This window comes from Saimiri boliviensis, chromosome 16 (genome assembly GCF_048565385.1).
Source record: "Saimiri boliviensis isolate mSaiBol1 chromosome 16, mSaiBol1.pri, whole genome shotgun sequence".
NCBI classification, from domain to species: domain Eukaryota; kingdom Metazoa; phylum Chordata; class Mammalia; order Primates; family Cebidae; genus Saimiri; species Saimiri boliviensis.
Genome location: NC_133464.1, coordinates 12977224 through 12993671, shown reverse-complemented (window position 1 = coordinate 12993671; position 16448 = coordinate 12977224). Strand labels below are relative to the sequence as shown.

At 42.1% G+C, this 16448-nt stretch overlaps 1 pseudogene; it reads right to left on the bottom strand.

Annotated features, from left to right (window-relative positions):
• Positions 1-2033: 2033 nt before the first annotated feature.
• Positions 2034-6259, bottom strand: LOC101034214 (ADP-ribosylation factor 4 pseudogene; annotated as a pseudogene).
• Between the last annotated feature and the right edge of the window lie 10189 nt (positions 6260-16448).

Below are 16448 nucleotides of genomic sequence, written 5' to 3'. Positions count from 1 at the left end.
GAAAGGGGCAGTTAACCAGATTTTACTCTTTGCAGGCAAAGTGGTGACGCTTGGATTTTGCATTTCTGGAAACAGACATATTCTGTCTGATGGCAGCCCTGCTTCATCAATCCCATTTAGAACTTGTGGGAAAATCCCAAATTTTGTCTTGAGATCTTTGTGGCATTGTTTGGAAATTTGCAAGTTAGTAGCACCATCCAGGAAACTTTAGAAAGCCTTCAAGCCATGTGAAGTGTACAGAATATGAATTCTAGGAGAACAGCTCACATTTAGAGAACTGAGCCAGGTTGACACACACACATTCAGTTTTTATTGCTACAAAAAGCACGCTGGAAGATGAAGGAAATCCTAGTTCTGTGTGTGTGTGTGTGTGTGTGTGTGTGTGTATACACACACACATGTGTGTACATACACATTTATATACACATACATACAAATATATAATCACTATATAGTTATATGATTATATGTGTATACACATACAGAATTATAGTCATATAACAATGTATATATGTGTGTATATTATATTATAATTATATGTATAACCTGTACTATATATAATCACATAACAGATTGCATATATAATAAATCCTATATATATATAATTATTTTTTAAGGAATAGTTCCAAATGGTTATGAAGAAAATGTATTCGTTGAATTTAATATGTTCTAAAAACTCTTAATGAAAATGTGTTCACCCAATAAACAATAAAGCATCAGCAGAACTGTCATATACTGAGCAAAAAATCAGGTTGCTACCGCAAGCAACATGCAACATAAAAAAGAGACTATATAAAGGAAGACAATCTGTTAAGTTGTAAAAACCATCTGAGGGATGCTGAGGTGGGTGGATCACAAGGTCAGGAGTTTGAGACCAGCCTGGCCAATATGGTGAAACCCCATCTCTACTAAATATACAAAAATTGGCTGGGTGTGGTGGCACGTGCCTGTAGTCTCAGTTGCTTGTGGGGAGCTGAGGCAGGAGAATCACTTGAACTGGGGAGGTGGAGGTTGCAGTGAGCTGAGATTGTGCCACTGCACTCCAGCCTGGGTGACAGAGCGAGACTCTGTCTTAAAAACAAAACAAAACAAAACAAAAAACAGAAAAAACATCCGAATACAGCTGGGTGAGGTGGCTCATGCATGTAACCCCAGCACTTTGGGAGGCTGAGGTGGGTGAATCACCTGAGGGCAAAGAGTTCAAGGCCAGCTTGACCAATATGGTGAAACCCTGTCTCTACTGAAAATACAAAAATTAGTTGGGCGTGGTAGTGTGCGCCCATAGTCTCAGCTACTCGGGAGGCTGAAGCAGAATTGCTTCAATCCGGGAGGCAGAGGTTGCAGTGAGCTGAGATTGTGCCACTGTATTCCAACCTGGGAGGCAGAGCGAGACTCTGTCTTAAACCAAAACAAAAATCAAAACAAAACAAGACAAAAAACCCTTCTGAATATGAACTCTTTGCAAACAGTACAGAAGTAATTAGCTATCAAATCTAAACCACACCAAGATAAGTTTGTCTGATGTAGGCAAGTAGTCAGTCTTGTGGGGAAAATAAGTTCCTCAGTGTAAGAGAGCTGAATAGTGTTTTCCTTGACTGCCACAGCAGTATTAGAAAATCTTTTGCAAGGGAAGGAAATAAATACAAATGGAATACTACATTAAAAATTAGCAAACGTCTCAGGAATAAGTGTATCAGTAAAGTAGCAAGGAGATAACTTTAAAGCATTATTTGTTTTGGGCTCAACAAACATGCAAAATGGATTTATTTAGAGGTTTTGCTATAGCTATGTCCAGGCGTTTAGGTTAAAAGTGGATTCTTCCCTCCTGCCCCCAGGAGCATTTCTTTTAAACCAAGTACATTGCTAAATAGCAACATTATACTTGATAAACAATAATTGGCAACAAAATAAGTTTAATATTCTGCTCAAACCAGTCCCTTGTACCGTTTAATAACCAGGACACAACTACTTTTGTTGTAACAAGCCTAGACCAATATTATCAAGCAAGCCCTTGGTTAGGTATCTAGTTTCCTTTAACGTTTTGAAAGCTCCTTTGACAGTCGGTCAAGTCCTTTATACAGACCAGTTCCTTGTGTTACGCATGTGGCTTGAACAGACCATGTCCTGTTAGGAAGAGATCGAAGAGCTTTTGACAAATCCCACAATTATCAAAAAGCAGCATCATTGCCTCTCTCAACTCATCTCCAGAAGCAGTTCTGCAGCTCACCTCCTATCTCCTTAATTCTTTCACAATGATTGCTGTCTACCACAAAAAGAAGACGTTGGGTATTTGGGAAGTATTACTACCAGAGAAGGTTAATTCTGTCCTGACCACCAGCATCCCATACTGTGAACCAAATGTTTGTATAGTCTACTGAAAAATGCTTCCACATTTCAGTCAATGGTAGGAATGGTGGTGACTATCTCCCCTAACGTGCAGAGTGGTCATCTTGCCAGCAGCATCTAATTCAGGCATCAAAATGTGCATCTGCTTCTTGCCAAAGAGGTGGGAGAGGAAAGAGGAGATGGTGAGGCCCCTGGCGGCAGTGGTTTCTCCTTTCTTTCTTTTTTTTTTTTTTTGAGACGGAGTTTCGCTCTTGTTACCCAGGCTGGAGTGCAATGGCGCGATCTCGGCTCACCACAACCTCCGCCTCCTGGGTTCAGGCAATTCTCCTGCCTCAGCCTCCTGAGTAGCTGGGATTACAGGCACGCGCCACCATGCCCAGCTAATGTTTTGTATTTTTAGTAGAGACGGGGTTTCACCATGTTGACCAGGGTGGTCTCGATCTCTTGACCTCGTGATCCACCCGCCTCGGCCTCCCAAAGTGCTGGGATTACAGGCGTGAGCCACCGTGCCCGGCCGGTTTCTCCTTTCATACCCCCAGGCGAACTAAATGAGAGGGAAGAGAAAGAGCTCATTCTTTAAACTTCAGTCCTCTCGGTTTTCATCCTCTCGAAATAAACAACATGAATGACCTGGTTTTCAACCTTCCATAGTTCTTTTCATGCTTGAACGATAATGTACACATATGTAGAGTTCTCAAGTTTTGTCCACTCTGAAATCACATCTGAGTACTTATCTGTAACTCATATTAAGCTTATATTAACATTTTCCATCTTTTTCTAAGGTCTAAAGTAAGTTTTTCATATTCAAAAGTTTGAGAGGGGTAACAAAACCATGTGAGCCAAATGTCTTTTAAAATACTAGCTCTTGTGCTGGATGCAGTGGCTCACACCTGTAATCTCAGCACTTTGGGAGGCTGAGGAAGGCGGATCACTTGAGGTCAGGAGTTCGAGACCAGCCTGGCCAATATGGTGAAACAAACAAAACAGCCAGTCATGGTGGCAGGTGCTTGTAATCCCAGCTACTCTGGAGGCTGAGGTAGGAGAATTGCTTGAACCTGGGAGGCAGAGGTTGCACTGAGCTGAGATTGCCCCACTGTACTCCAGCTCTTTAAAAGTTAAGCCTGACCTCTCATTATTGTTTTTTTCATGTGTTCATCTTAGATTGATTTTTGTAATCCTAACTTGCTTTTAGTTATTCCATTTTACTAATATAAAGTGCCCCTAACATTTTCTGATATTTTAGACTATTTCATACCTATAGTAAAATCTGTTTCATTCCTAAGAATTATATATCAGCTTCTTTCTTTTTTGATAAGCATACTTTTTAGGAATTTACTATTGTAGAAGTCTTTCAAATAATGTTGTTGTTGTTGTTTTTTTTAATCATTCTTTTCATGATTTTTATCTTTTTTATTTAACCAGTTTCAGCTTTTACCTTTTCAAATCAATCTTCCTACTTCATTTTGCATCATTTTTATTCTAATTTCCTAATCTGAAAATCTTGGGGGCAAGCTAATGCAGTGGTTATGTTCATAGACTCTGAACATGACCCGCTTTGGTTCAGAGCCTCTTCTTGTCATTTACAAGCTGTGTGACTTTGGGCAAGTTACGTACACTCTCTGTGCCTAAGTTTCCTCATCTGTAAAATGGGTGGCGAAGATTAAATGAGTAAATATACATAAGCTGTTAGAGCAGTGCCTGGCTTGTAGTATCTACTTGATAAATATTTTTGGAAAGAAAACCAATGAACTCCTTTAAATAGTAAGCTCTAAGGACAGAACAATTTTGAATATATTTTAAGCTGTGGTTTTGGTATGAAACCTTCCTGGAAACCATCATTCTCAGCAAACTGACACAAGAGCAGAAAATCAAACACCGTATATTCTCACTCATAGGCGGGTGTTGAACAATGAGAACATATGGACACAGGGAGGGGAGCACTACACACTGGGGTCCGTTGGGGGGAAATGGGGGAGGGGCGGGGGGGTGGGGAGGTGGGAAGAGATAGCATGGGGAGAAATGACAGATACAGGTGAGGGGACGGAATGCAGCAAACCACACTGCTATGTGTGTACCTATGCAACAATCTTGCATGTTCATCACATGTACCCCCAAACCTAAAATGCAATAAAAAAAAAGAAACCTTCCTTTCAGTAGCTTGTAGATGTTTATTTCAGTTTTTGATATATTTCTTCCAATATTTTATTATAAAAAGTTTTCAAACCTATAGAAAAGCTGAAAGAATCATACAGGGAACTCGACCACTAAATTCTACAAGGAGCATTTTGCTGCACTTATCGAATCACCTGTATATCCAACTGTCCAGCTCCCTCAGCCCGCACTCCAGCTTGGTTTATGGATGCATTGCCAGGTACACTGCGAAGAAGTTTTAACGTGCTTTAAATAAGGGGGTCAACCAGGGGAGCATTTCTTAATTCTAGTAATTTAAGTTTTGAAATTTTCTTTTTCATTGCTTATTTCCCTTTACTAGAGTATGAACGAAGAACATGGTTTCTAAAATTTCTGCCTTGGGGAAGGTTTTTTTTTTATGGCCAAGCACCTGACCAATTTTTGTAACATGGTTACAAAAGAAGTATTTTCTGCTTGTAGGAAACACAGCTCTCCATGCTTATTAATTTGTTCTTGTCAATTATATAATGCAAATTATCTGTATCATTATTGAGTTTTCTCTGCTTGGTTTGTCAAAGTTTAAAAGATGCATATGGAAATTTCCTTTTATAATGTTAAAAAGTTTTTCTTGCAGTTCCGTAAGTATGTATCTTCTCTTTGAAGTATTCTCCCCTGTTCTATTATAGATGCCCTGACACATCGCGTGGTCTATCTGGTGTAGCTGTAGATTGAAAGATTTATTGCTCATCCCCATTTCCTTTTCCCTGATCTTTTCCTGTCTTCAGGTGTCTGATCTGAGTCAATTGGTATTTGGTTCACTGTTTTCTATTTTCCCTGGCTAGCAACACTGATATGAAGATATCCTGAATCCTTGCCTATAGGCAGAGAGTAAGGGATATCGTGGCCTGATAGCAGAGATAAGCCTCTAAACCTCTGATCTTTTCTGTTAGGATTTTTATCTTACTGTGTTTTTGCTTTTGGTTATGAGCTCTTGGTCTTTTAGGTCATTAACTTGGTTCTCAGCCATGATCATCTTCTTTTTCAACTTACAACCAATTTTGAAATAAAGATACCAAGTATCTTAGCATGAGCTGCCATAACAAAATACAAGAGACTTGTATGGCTTGCATGGCTTAAACAACAAAAATTTGTTTTCTCACAGTTCTGAAGGCTGGAAGTTCAAGATCAAGGTGCCAGCATAGCCATTTCTGGTGAGGTCTCTCTTTTCTGGAAAGGCAGACAGAGACAGATGGGGGAGGAGGAAGAGAAAGACAGCAAGATCTCTGATGTCTCTTCTTAGAAGGGCGCTAATTCCATTATGAGGACTTCATCTAAATCTAATGATCTCCCAGGAACCCATTTGCAAACACCATCATATTGGGGATTAGTGCTTCAACATACGAATTTTGAGGGGACACAGTTCAGTCCATAGCATCAAGTTTTTTAAAAGAATTTTTGTTCCTCCTAAACTTCCAGAACATATTTTGGGTGCTCTACTTAAATGTCCTTGGGAGTTCTCATTAGTTCTCTATTAAAAGTTATCGTCTGGGTCTTTCCTGATTTGTCCTTCAAAGGGAGCCTCCTTTTTCAGCTGTTCCATATTCTGTTCTTCCTCCTAAAGTCTTTCTCTCTCTTTCCCAGGGCACTCAGTTTTTTTCAAACAGTTACAAGTGTATATTTTTTAACCTGCTCACTTGGTTGTGGCTTTAGGCCCCACACTGGCAATGATGCTGAGGCCTCCTGAGCAGTAGCAAGCTGGTGAGAAAGCTGCAATGCTGTTCATTCCCCTTGAGAGTGGTGGGAATGATGATCCTTTCCTGACACAGACGTGCACAATTTTTTTTTTTTTGAGACAGAGTTTCACTCTTGTTACCCAGGCTGGAGCACAATGGTGCGATCTCAGCTCACTGCAGCCTCCACCTCCTGGGTTTAAGTGATTCTCCTGCGTCAGTCTCCTGAGTAGCCGGGATTACAGACACTCACCACCATGCTAGGATAATTTTGTTTTTTTTTTAGTAGAGATGCGGTTTCTCCATGTTGGTCAGGCTGGTCTCGAACTCCTGACCTTAGGTGATCTGCCTGCCTCAGTCTCCCAAAGTGCTGGGATTACAGGCGTGAGTCACTGTGCCCAGCCCAGACCTGCACAATTTAACTCAGCCCTCCTGGGTTCAACAGGAATGGGCAGGCCCTTCCAGAGTCACTTGGGCCACAGGTGGGCAGAGGAAGAACTTTCCTGAAAACAGTCACAGGCTCTGACACCTGAGGTCTTCAGCAATCCAGGTATGCCCAGGGCCTCAGCTGATGCATGCCCTTGTCTTTAGCCACAAGCTCCTTAGCTTTGCCCAGGTGCCAACCAGAAGAGTCTACATCTCCCCCCTTTTCCAGGGGTGCTGCGAGACCCGTGGCCTCAAATGTACCCTCCAGACCCTGCCAGCCTGACCGGTGATGGGTTTTAAGTGACAGAGAGGGGATATCAGACATGTGCTCCTACCACCATCTTACCCCAATTTTCTCAAGCCCATGCTCTTAGCCTAATGGGCATTCTATGGCTGATAGGCTAACTCAGTGTTGAGTGTGTCGTGTGTTACTCTTCCGTCATGTTTGGTGATGGGATGCTCTACCTCCTATCAGCAGAGTTACAAGAAGTATGGGATTGGGGTGAGGGAGGCATCCTGCAAGCTGCATGAAGAATCAAGGTCACTTGCATTCTTAAAACTCAAGGCATGTTGGGGATACAGTCTCTGAACTAGGAGTTGAAGGATATTGAAGAAAACACTTGAGAATACTTACAAGAATCAACCAAGATGCTTTTTAGAAAATACCTGGGATGCCAGGAATATTTCTGGACCAAGGAAGAAAGGGGTGTGGCAGCCATGGACAGTCCAGCAATTGGCTCAGCCAATGTGGGTGTGGGAGGGGCAGTTGGGATAGCACCAGTCCCTGGACACATGGGAGATGTGGGAAATGACTCCTTTCAGGGGAGGTGGCCCAGGCCTGGGCCAGTGGGTGACCCTGGAAGGAATTAGCTTTCCTCCCTGGGTGGTGTGCAGACAGCATATGCTCAAAGGCAAATGGTGGAGGGGGCAGGTGGGGCTAAAATCCTGAGAATGGGGTGGCTTTTTTAGTTTGCTCACTCAGAGCATAGCATTTTGTAAGTGTCATAAATGTGACATAAAGCTGGCAGTGACCCACTGCATCAGTCTTGGATAAAATGAGATAATAAAACTAAAGGTTATTTTGTGGCATCAAAAATAAGTGCATATGAGGTAGGAGATGGGACTCGACTCTGGACTAAATTGAAGACTGGCTGACATGCCCACCAGCACCACAACAGTTTACTCATTCCCTGGTAATAAGATGAAGGTTATTGTTATTCAAGTTCAATAATACCGAATATTAAACACATTTCATAAAGAGATCTTCCAAATAGGCTTTGTGTGAGCAACATGGCTGTTTATTCACCTGGGTGCAGGTGGGCTGAGGCTGAAAAGAGTGTCAGGAAAGGGCGTCAGCAAAGCAGTTGGTTTTATAGGTTTGGGGTGGGCAGTGGTGTTACAGAGTAAGATCAGTTACAGTGGTGGGGTTAGGGGCAACGAGTATACATTACAGTAAGTTCAGTTACAGTGGCAGGTGGGGTAAGGTGGAAGAGTACTTAAGACGGTAGGGTTGGGTAGAGGGATATTCATAGAGCAAGAACAGTTAAGATGGTGGGGTGAGGAGTATTCACATTATCATAATAGCAGTTAAGATAGCAGGGTGGGGAGGGAAGCTCAGTGTTGGGGGGAGCTCCACTGGGCAATCAGGGATAATAGCTAATGCAGGTGGCGGGTGGGGAGTGATGAGCTGAGGCAGGCAGGACTTCAGATCTTCTGGGTCCAGGCTTGCACATGGAGGCCTGACAGTTACCACCCTTTTTCTGGAAATTTCTGAATAACCTGCCCCTTAATTTGCATGTAATTCTAAGTGGGTATGGATGTGACTGCACACCTGGCCCTGAGTTGCTACCCTGGATGCACGGCCTATGGGGTAGCCCCACGCTGCAGGAGCAGTCACGGAGAGTGATACTGCCGCCCCAGCAGGGCTGTTTTCTTCTACCACCAGCTCACCCTCGAATTCCTTCCTGGCGGAAGCCAAGAACCTTCTGGGTAGAGCTCTGATTTTGGGACTCCCCTGCCCTCTGACACTTAGGCAGAGTTAATGTAATGAGATTTGTTACCTGTTACCTGGTCTTGGACAAAGAATGGTCAAAGATTTCAGAAAGTACCTCATAAGTTAATATAGTGTCTTACAAAAAGAAAGTACCTCCCACTTCTGTGCACATAAGACTTCACTGAAACAGGCGCTTCTGGTCTGTGTACAGATGACAGTGATAGTAGGTGCTCAGCAAATACTTACTGAACACACTCATGCAGGAAGACGAACGAGTGCCGATAAAACCATGAGCTTTTTTATTTTTTATTTTTTTTAATTTTTTAAATTTCTTTAGACAGAGTCTTGCTCTGTCAGCCAGGTTGGAGTGCAGTAGCTCGATCTTGGCTCACTATAATCTCAGCCCCCCCAGGTTCAAGCAGTTCTCCTGCTTCAGCCTCCTGAATAGCTGGGATTACAGGCACATGCTACCACACTCAGCAAATTTTTGTAATTTTAGTAGAGACCAGTTTTACCATCTTGGCCAGGCTGGTCTTGAACTCCTGACCTTAGGTGATCCACTCATCTTGGCCTCCCAAAGTGCTGAGATTACAGGTGTGAGCCACTGTGCTTGGTCCCTGAGCTCTTTCTGTTTGGATTGTTCAGTATGCTGGGGCCTATGTCACTTCTGCTCACCTAATCTCCATGCCAAAGTACAATTCTAGCTCACTATTCCCATTGTGGAAGAAGGATCCCCATGGTAGATGTCAGAGTAGCTTCAAAGGCAAAAGCTTTGGCAAGGGAGCTATGTTACAGCAATGGACCATGTGGTGTTCAAGGCTGGGGGCATTTTATTGATGGGAAGGGAAACTGTAAAACGTTCACTTTTTGTTAAAAATGTATACCCTAAATAGCTAGAAAAAAAAAATAGTGATTCAAATAATGCCTTTCATATCTCCGCAGTTTCCAAATGTGTTATAATTGAATTGGAGGAATTACTGAGAACAGATGCTAAGAGAAACACTGCACATACCCTACAGTGAGAAAAATGACACACTTCACTCCACTTGCCCCAAATCCATTTAAGTTTTTACTTGCTTTAATTGCTGCATATTTCTAGTGCAATATCATGGAGGTTTACAGAAAGAGCTGGTGGAAAACAGTAGGTTTTGTAAAGGGCTTCAGGGGTTCCGTGTGTGATCAATAGTAGCCACACCTACGGGCCAGTGACTATCCAACAGGGATGTGCTTTTCGTTACATTTCTTTTAATAGAAAAATGTTATCACCTCCATATTTCATCATTATTTACATTCCAATCACCCTCCAGTGATGAATTCTGAAGGCAAGCGTTTTTCATTAGTCGGTTTGCCATGGCAGCTGGCGTTGGGGAAGGCCCTGCTCTGTCGGCTCCGCCACTGGGCCTGGAGCAGGCCTCTTTCTTCCTTTAGCTGTCATTGACCTCCTGCTAGGAGACTCATCTTCTGATGTGCACTTGGTGGCAAATGGGACCAGAAAACCCCTACAAATTACCATTTGGAAAGAGGAAAGGATAGTTTGTCTCCAGTCATTGGAAGTACAGTTAGATGTTGATAGACACAGACAAGGCTGGAAAAGCAGGGTCTTAATAAAAAGCTATAAAATCTTGTTTCGTCTAGTCCAACAAGGCTAAGTGGTGTCTCTCACTGTTGACCCCGCCTGAGCTTCCATTAGTATGGCAATTCTCAAGTCGCCACATCTTTTGATCTTTTAAAAAGGGTTCTCGGTTTTCAACCAGTTGTCAGGAATGACTGAAATTATTGGTAAAAATAAATAAATAAATAAATAAAAATCTGGCTTTCATAACTTTGTTGGTAGTTGCAGACAAAGAAAAGGTTTTCAGGAATTCATGAGGACAGTATAATTTAATATATTTTACATATGTTTTGGAAAAAATATGTAACGACTGAAGAACACTTGAGTAGTGAAGCAGGTTTTACGTCAGTCCAAGGGCCAATGTGATTTATTCATGACACATTCACCCTTAGGTATGCAACAAAGAGTGTCTGTTGGTTGTGGACAGTCATGTCTATTATCTAATGTACAACTTACCTTCAGGAGATTTTTTATATAAAGGAGAAGATAGGGCCATACAAATGGCAAAAAACCAGGGAACATGTATAAACATATGCAGATACATATATGTACACATAGAAATGGTGGTAAAAATATCCATCTGTTACAAACAGCACACAAGTAATGGGACTGAGTGGAATTTGAAAGGAGTAATCTGATAAAATGTCATAGAGAAGGTAGTCCTAGAATAATTGCTCTTTATCTTAATGATGACAGATGTATACATAAATACAAAGTTTAAATCTCGTAAATATAGAAAAGATAAAGTGACAGTTTTGCATATTACCACCCCCTACAGGAGTGATCTGCAGAGAGCCCCACCTTTTTAATACATATCTAATTATGTTACCAGAAAGGGGTCCTGATCCAGACCCCAGGAGAGGGTTCTTGGATCCTATGCAGGAAGGAATTTGAGATGAATCTGTAAAGTGAGAGCAAGTTTATTAAGAAAGTAGGGGAATAAGCTGGGCGCGGTGGCTCACACCTGTAATCCCAGCACTTTGGGAGGCCGAGGCGGGTGGATCACGAGATCAGGAGATGGAGACCATCCTGGTCAACATGGTGAAACGCCGTCTCTACTAAAAATACAAAAAATTAGCTGGGCATGGTGGCGCGTGCCTGTAATCCCAGCTACTCAGGAGGCTGAGGCAGGAGAATTGCCTGAACCCAGGAGGCGGAGGTTGCAGTGAACCGAGACCGCGCCATTGCACTCTAGCCTGGGTAACAAGAACAAAACTCTGTCTCCAAAAAAAAAAAAAAAAGAAAGAAAAAGAAAGTAGGGGAATAAAAGAATGGCTACTCCATAGGCAGAGCATGGGCTGCTCAACTGAGTATACTTATAGTTATTTCTTGATTATATGCCAAATGAGGGGTGGATTATTGGTGAGTTTTCTGGGAAAGGGGTAGGCAATCCCTGGAGCTGAGGGTTCTTCCCCTTTTTAGACCACATAAGGTAACTTCCTGATGTTGCCATGGCATTTGTAAACAGTCATGATGCTAGTGGGAGCGTCTTTTAGCATGCTAATGCATTGTAATTAGTGTATAAGGAGCTGCGAGGATGGCCAGAGGTCACTTTCATGACCATCTTGTTTTTGGTGGGTTTTGGCTGGCTTTACTGCACCTGTTTTATCAGCAAGGTCTTTGACCTGTATCTTGTGCTGACCTCCTGTCTAATCCTGTGACTAAGCATGCCTTACCTCCTGGGAATGCAGCTTAGTAGGTCTCAGCCTTATTTTACCCAGCCCCTATTGAAGATGAAATCACTCTAATTCAGATTCCTCTGACAATTACATATTTTGTCCAATTTTTAAAAATGAAAATGGGATTGGCTGGATGCGGCAGCTCACGCCTGTAATCCAGCACTTTGGGAGGGTGAGGCAGGAGGATTGCTTGAGCCCAGGAGTTTGAGACCAGTATGGGCAACATAGGGAGACCCTGTCTCTACAAAAGAGAAAGAAAACAAGAGAAAAAAAATTAACTGGGTGTGGTATCATGTGCCTGTAGTCCCAACTATTCCAGAGGCTGAAGCAGGAGGCTCGCTTGAGCCCAGACTGAGTTGAGGCTGCAGTGAGCTGTGATCACACCACTGCCCTCTAGCCTGGGTGGCAGAGAAAGACCTTGTCTCAGAAAAGAGAGAGAGAGGGAGAGAGAAAGAGAAAAAGGGAGGGAGGGAGGAAGAGGAAAGAAAGAAAATGGGATCGTATTATACATACTGTTCTGTATCCTGCTTTTCAGTAAACAAGAATAATATTAAATCATAGGGGAATGACATTCTGAAGGTGGACATATGAGCAAATGGGTGTGGGGTGAAGGCAGGTGAGGGAAACCAAGTTTGAAGGCAAACCAAGTCTTGTCCAGGTTACAGTTCTTTCTCCAGGGAAACGAAGCCCTGAGCCTGTCTCGAGGCTGTTGTTTAGGCTCAGGGCTTGACTTCACATTCATTAATACGGTCTTATGTATTAAGAGGAAATCTAAGTTGATTTACATTTCAATTTCATTCAAAAGGCCAGTGGGAAGTATAGTCTAGGAGATAAGCAGTTCTTGGTAAAGGTGATTCTGTTTATAAACTGAATTATAGGAGAAAGAAGCAGAGGGCAGAGGAGCTAGGAGGATACATCAAGAGGGGCCACACCACCCCAATGTGAGCATGAAAAAGGAGGAAGTACCTTGTGTAAGGGAATTAAAATCCAGTCAGTTTATTTATTTTTTAAAATAAAACTATTACCCTTTGCTGCTGCTTTTTCTTTTGTTGAGTCTAATTGCTGTGTCCTTCTGAATCAAACTAAGATGATCCCTCACCCAGAGAAAGGGTTCCTGTCCCTCTGGCTTTTTCTGTTTCCTCTTTTATTTTCACACCAATTTTGGAAGAGCAGGGCCTCATGTGGAGGTAGTAGAAAAAATGACAGTGCAGGTTTATGCATTCTTTCAAAAGAATTCTTGATTTTCAGCTGGGCGCCGTGGCTAACACCTGTAATCCTAGCACTTTGGGAGGCCAAGGCGGGAGGATCACCTGAGGTCAGGAGTTTGAGACCAGCCTGACCAACATGGCAAAGCTCTGTCTCTACTAAAAATATAAAAATTACCTGGGCATGCTGGCGCACACCTATAACCCCAGCTGCTTGGGAGGCTGGGGCAGGAGAACTGCTTGAACCTGAGAGGCGGAGGTTGCAGTGAGTTGAGATTGCGCCACTTCACTCCAGCCTGGGCGAAAGAGCAAAACTCCATCTCAAAAAAATAAAATAAAATAAAATAAAATTCTTGATTTTCCTTTGAACGTGTCCTCTTGGCTTTTTGGTATAGAAAATGGCTCCATCATGCTATTCATGGGACTGACTATTCCCAGCAGTGTAGAAACCTTCCTGATTTATGCTTAGAGCCTGATTCCACAGTCTGTTTATCTGTGTCTTGATTGCAAGCAAATGTATACAATCCACATATAATCAAAGGATTCTGCTAAACAATTGTAAGTAAACAGAAATCCTAGCTGCCCGTGATTTCATTACGCCCATCTTGTAATTGAGTTAGCAAGAGATGCATTTATCGAGTGCATCTAGAATAGGCACTAGCAGTGGCCTGAGGTCAGGTAGAGTATAATTTGTACCAGTTATTGCTGGGACATGCGATTGAGTATTCACTGTTGCAGATACTCTGTTTATCGTATTTCACACAAGATTAATTCAAGGTTTTTTTATGCTTTCAAAGCAAAAGCTCCACAATACAAAATGTACATACAGATTTCCATGTCATAAGCAAACAAGCTTTTTTTTTATTATAATTTTCAAAAACCGAATGAACTTATTAAAGTACTGAGAAAATGATCTTCAGTCCTAGTAGGCTTCCTGGGAGAACTCGGGGGAATTTTAACTTTTCCTTCCGTCAGAGTTGTTTGATTATCCTGTAACCCGTTAATGGAACAGTTCCTGCGTGTCAGCTGCTGAGCTAGGTGGTCACGGCTCATGATCTGCCTTCATCTTCACATCAGACCCTTTCGGACAGATACGATTATGATTCCCATTTTACAGTCTGTGTTATGTGAGCCAATGGAGTCCACCAGAGAAAAACAGAACATAGAGAACTGAAAGTTTTACAGTTAGTTCGGTTTTTCATGGAACCTCTGTTTTCTCCCTGAGCAACTCTATCTCTTGATCACTGTTTCTTTGAAAACTGACCAGGTGTGGTGGCTCATGCCTGCAATCCTAGCACTTTGGGAGGCCAAGATGGGCAGATCACTTGAGGTCAGGAGTTTGAGACCAGCCTGGCCAACACGGTGAAAACCCATCTCTACTAAAAATACAAAAATTAGCCGGGTGTGGTGGCACATGCCTGTAATCACAGCTACCTGGGAGGCTGAGGCTGGAGAATCACTGGAACCTGGGAGGCAGAGACTGCAGTGAACTGAGATCATGCCATTGTACTCCAGCCTGGGCAACAGAGCCAGACTCCATCTCAAAACAAAAAACAAAAAACAAACAAAAAAAAACCACAGTGGTTTTGTGCTGTGACCTCTGCTAGTTTCACCCTAGTGTACTTCCTAGGCATGTGGTTTCAATTATGGCCTAGGTAGATTCTGTTGCTAATTCACAGCTAGCTCATACCTCTCTTCTGAGCTCCAAACTCACATAGCCGGTCGCCCCTCAGTTTCTCCATAGATGTCTAATGGCACTGCCTACCAACTGAACATTCTCCCAACTGAATTGATGGTAGTGCCTCTGGAATCTTCCTTTCCAGCACTCCCGGCATCAACAAACACACTGTGTTCCGTAAGTTCTGCAAGCAGAAACCTAGTTAGTCTTAACCCCTCCATCTCCGTAACTTTCCACTTTAAATCAGTTACCAAGTTCTATCAATTCTGCCTCCAAAAATAGTTAAGAATCTTACAGCTTCTCTCTACCTGCACTGCTATCACCCCTGATCAGGCCTCTATCATCTTGTCTGTGAGTCTTACCATAATTTTGTCTCAAAATCTTTGAGGTTATGACTTACATGTATTTCAACCTTCTGTTTGCTTCATTAACTGTGCTGCTTTAGGATTATGTTATGCTCTTCAGTAAGTTTAGCTCTACTTTCTCACAGGTTGATTTTCTCCATATGTCTGCTGCTTCTTGGATTTCAACTACTATTTTTTGAGATTCTCCTTTCTGCTGCCTGCTTGATTTGTTTCAGCTCACCTCTGGTGGTGATGGTGCATTATTTGGAAAAATTTGTCATTTGCTTTGGGGGGCTCCCTCTTCCTTCTGGGAGTCCTGCCTGCCTCTCTGCTCTCACACATATACTTATCCGTTCATTCATACTCAGCAAGCAACAACTCTTTGCAAGACACTCTTCTCGGCTGGGAGATCCAGCAAGGTATCGAATGACTGTGATAGCTGCCCAAAGTCAAGTGTAAGTGGCCACAGATCTGTCAATATTTCCCTGAAGCTGGCCTAGACCCTTGCACTGTTTGGATCATTGACTCCAGCTTTGAAGCTTCTTTGGTCTTTTTTGGACTCTGATTTTCCCTATAAAATTTATCCTACTTACATCTATCTTTTAGGAACTTATTGTCACTACTATTTTAAAATGTCTTCTTTAGAGCTTGGGTAGTGTGTACAAAAGTATAGTTAGAAGGAATAAAATCTAGTGTTTAGTAGCACAATAGGATGACTACAATTAACAATAATTTATCATATATTTCACAATAGCTGGAAGATTTGTAATGTCCCTGACACAAAGGATTGACAAATATTTGGGGTGATGGATTTCCCAATTACCCAGATTTGATCATTCAACATTGTATGCATATATTAAAATATCACATGTACCCCATAAATATGTACAGCTATTATGTATCCATTAACATATGAAAAAAAACCCAAAAGTATATTCCTTTATTGAAAAAATAAAATTTCTTCTTAACGTAGGTGCTCAGTCATCTTATTTGAGGTAACCTTCTGAAATAGTGTTCAAGAATCCACTCCTGTCCCACTCCCAGGTATCATTCTATCAAGATCACTCATCATCCTCAAGTTGGTTGTATCATTTGCCTGCTTTAAACCCTTCAGAAATGTGCTAGTTCCCTTAGAACTAGATCCAGTGTTTCTAACATGGGTCTATAAAAAGCCAGATGACTGTGGCTTCTGCTTACCTCATCTAGTACTGTTTTCCACCACATCTAGCATTCACTATCCTGAATTTTCTTAATTTCTGAAATATGCTACTGTTTCAGCCACTGCATGTTGACAGTGTTTCAGCT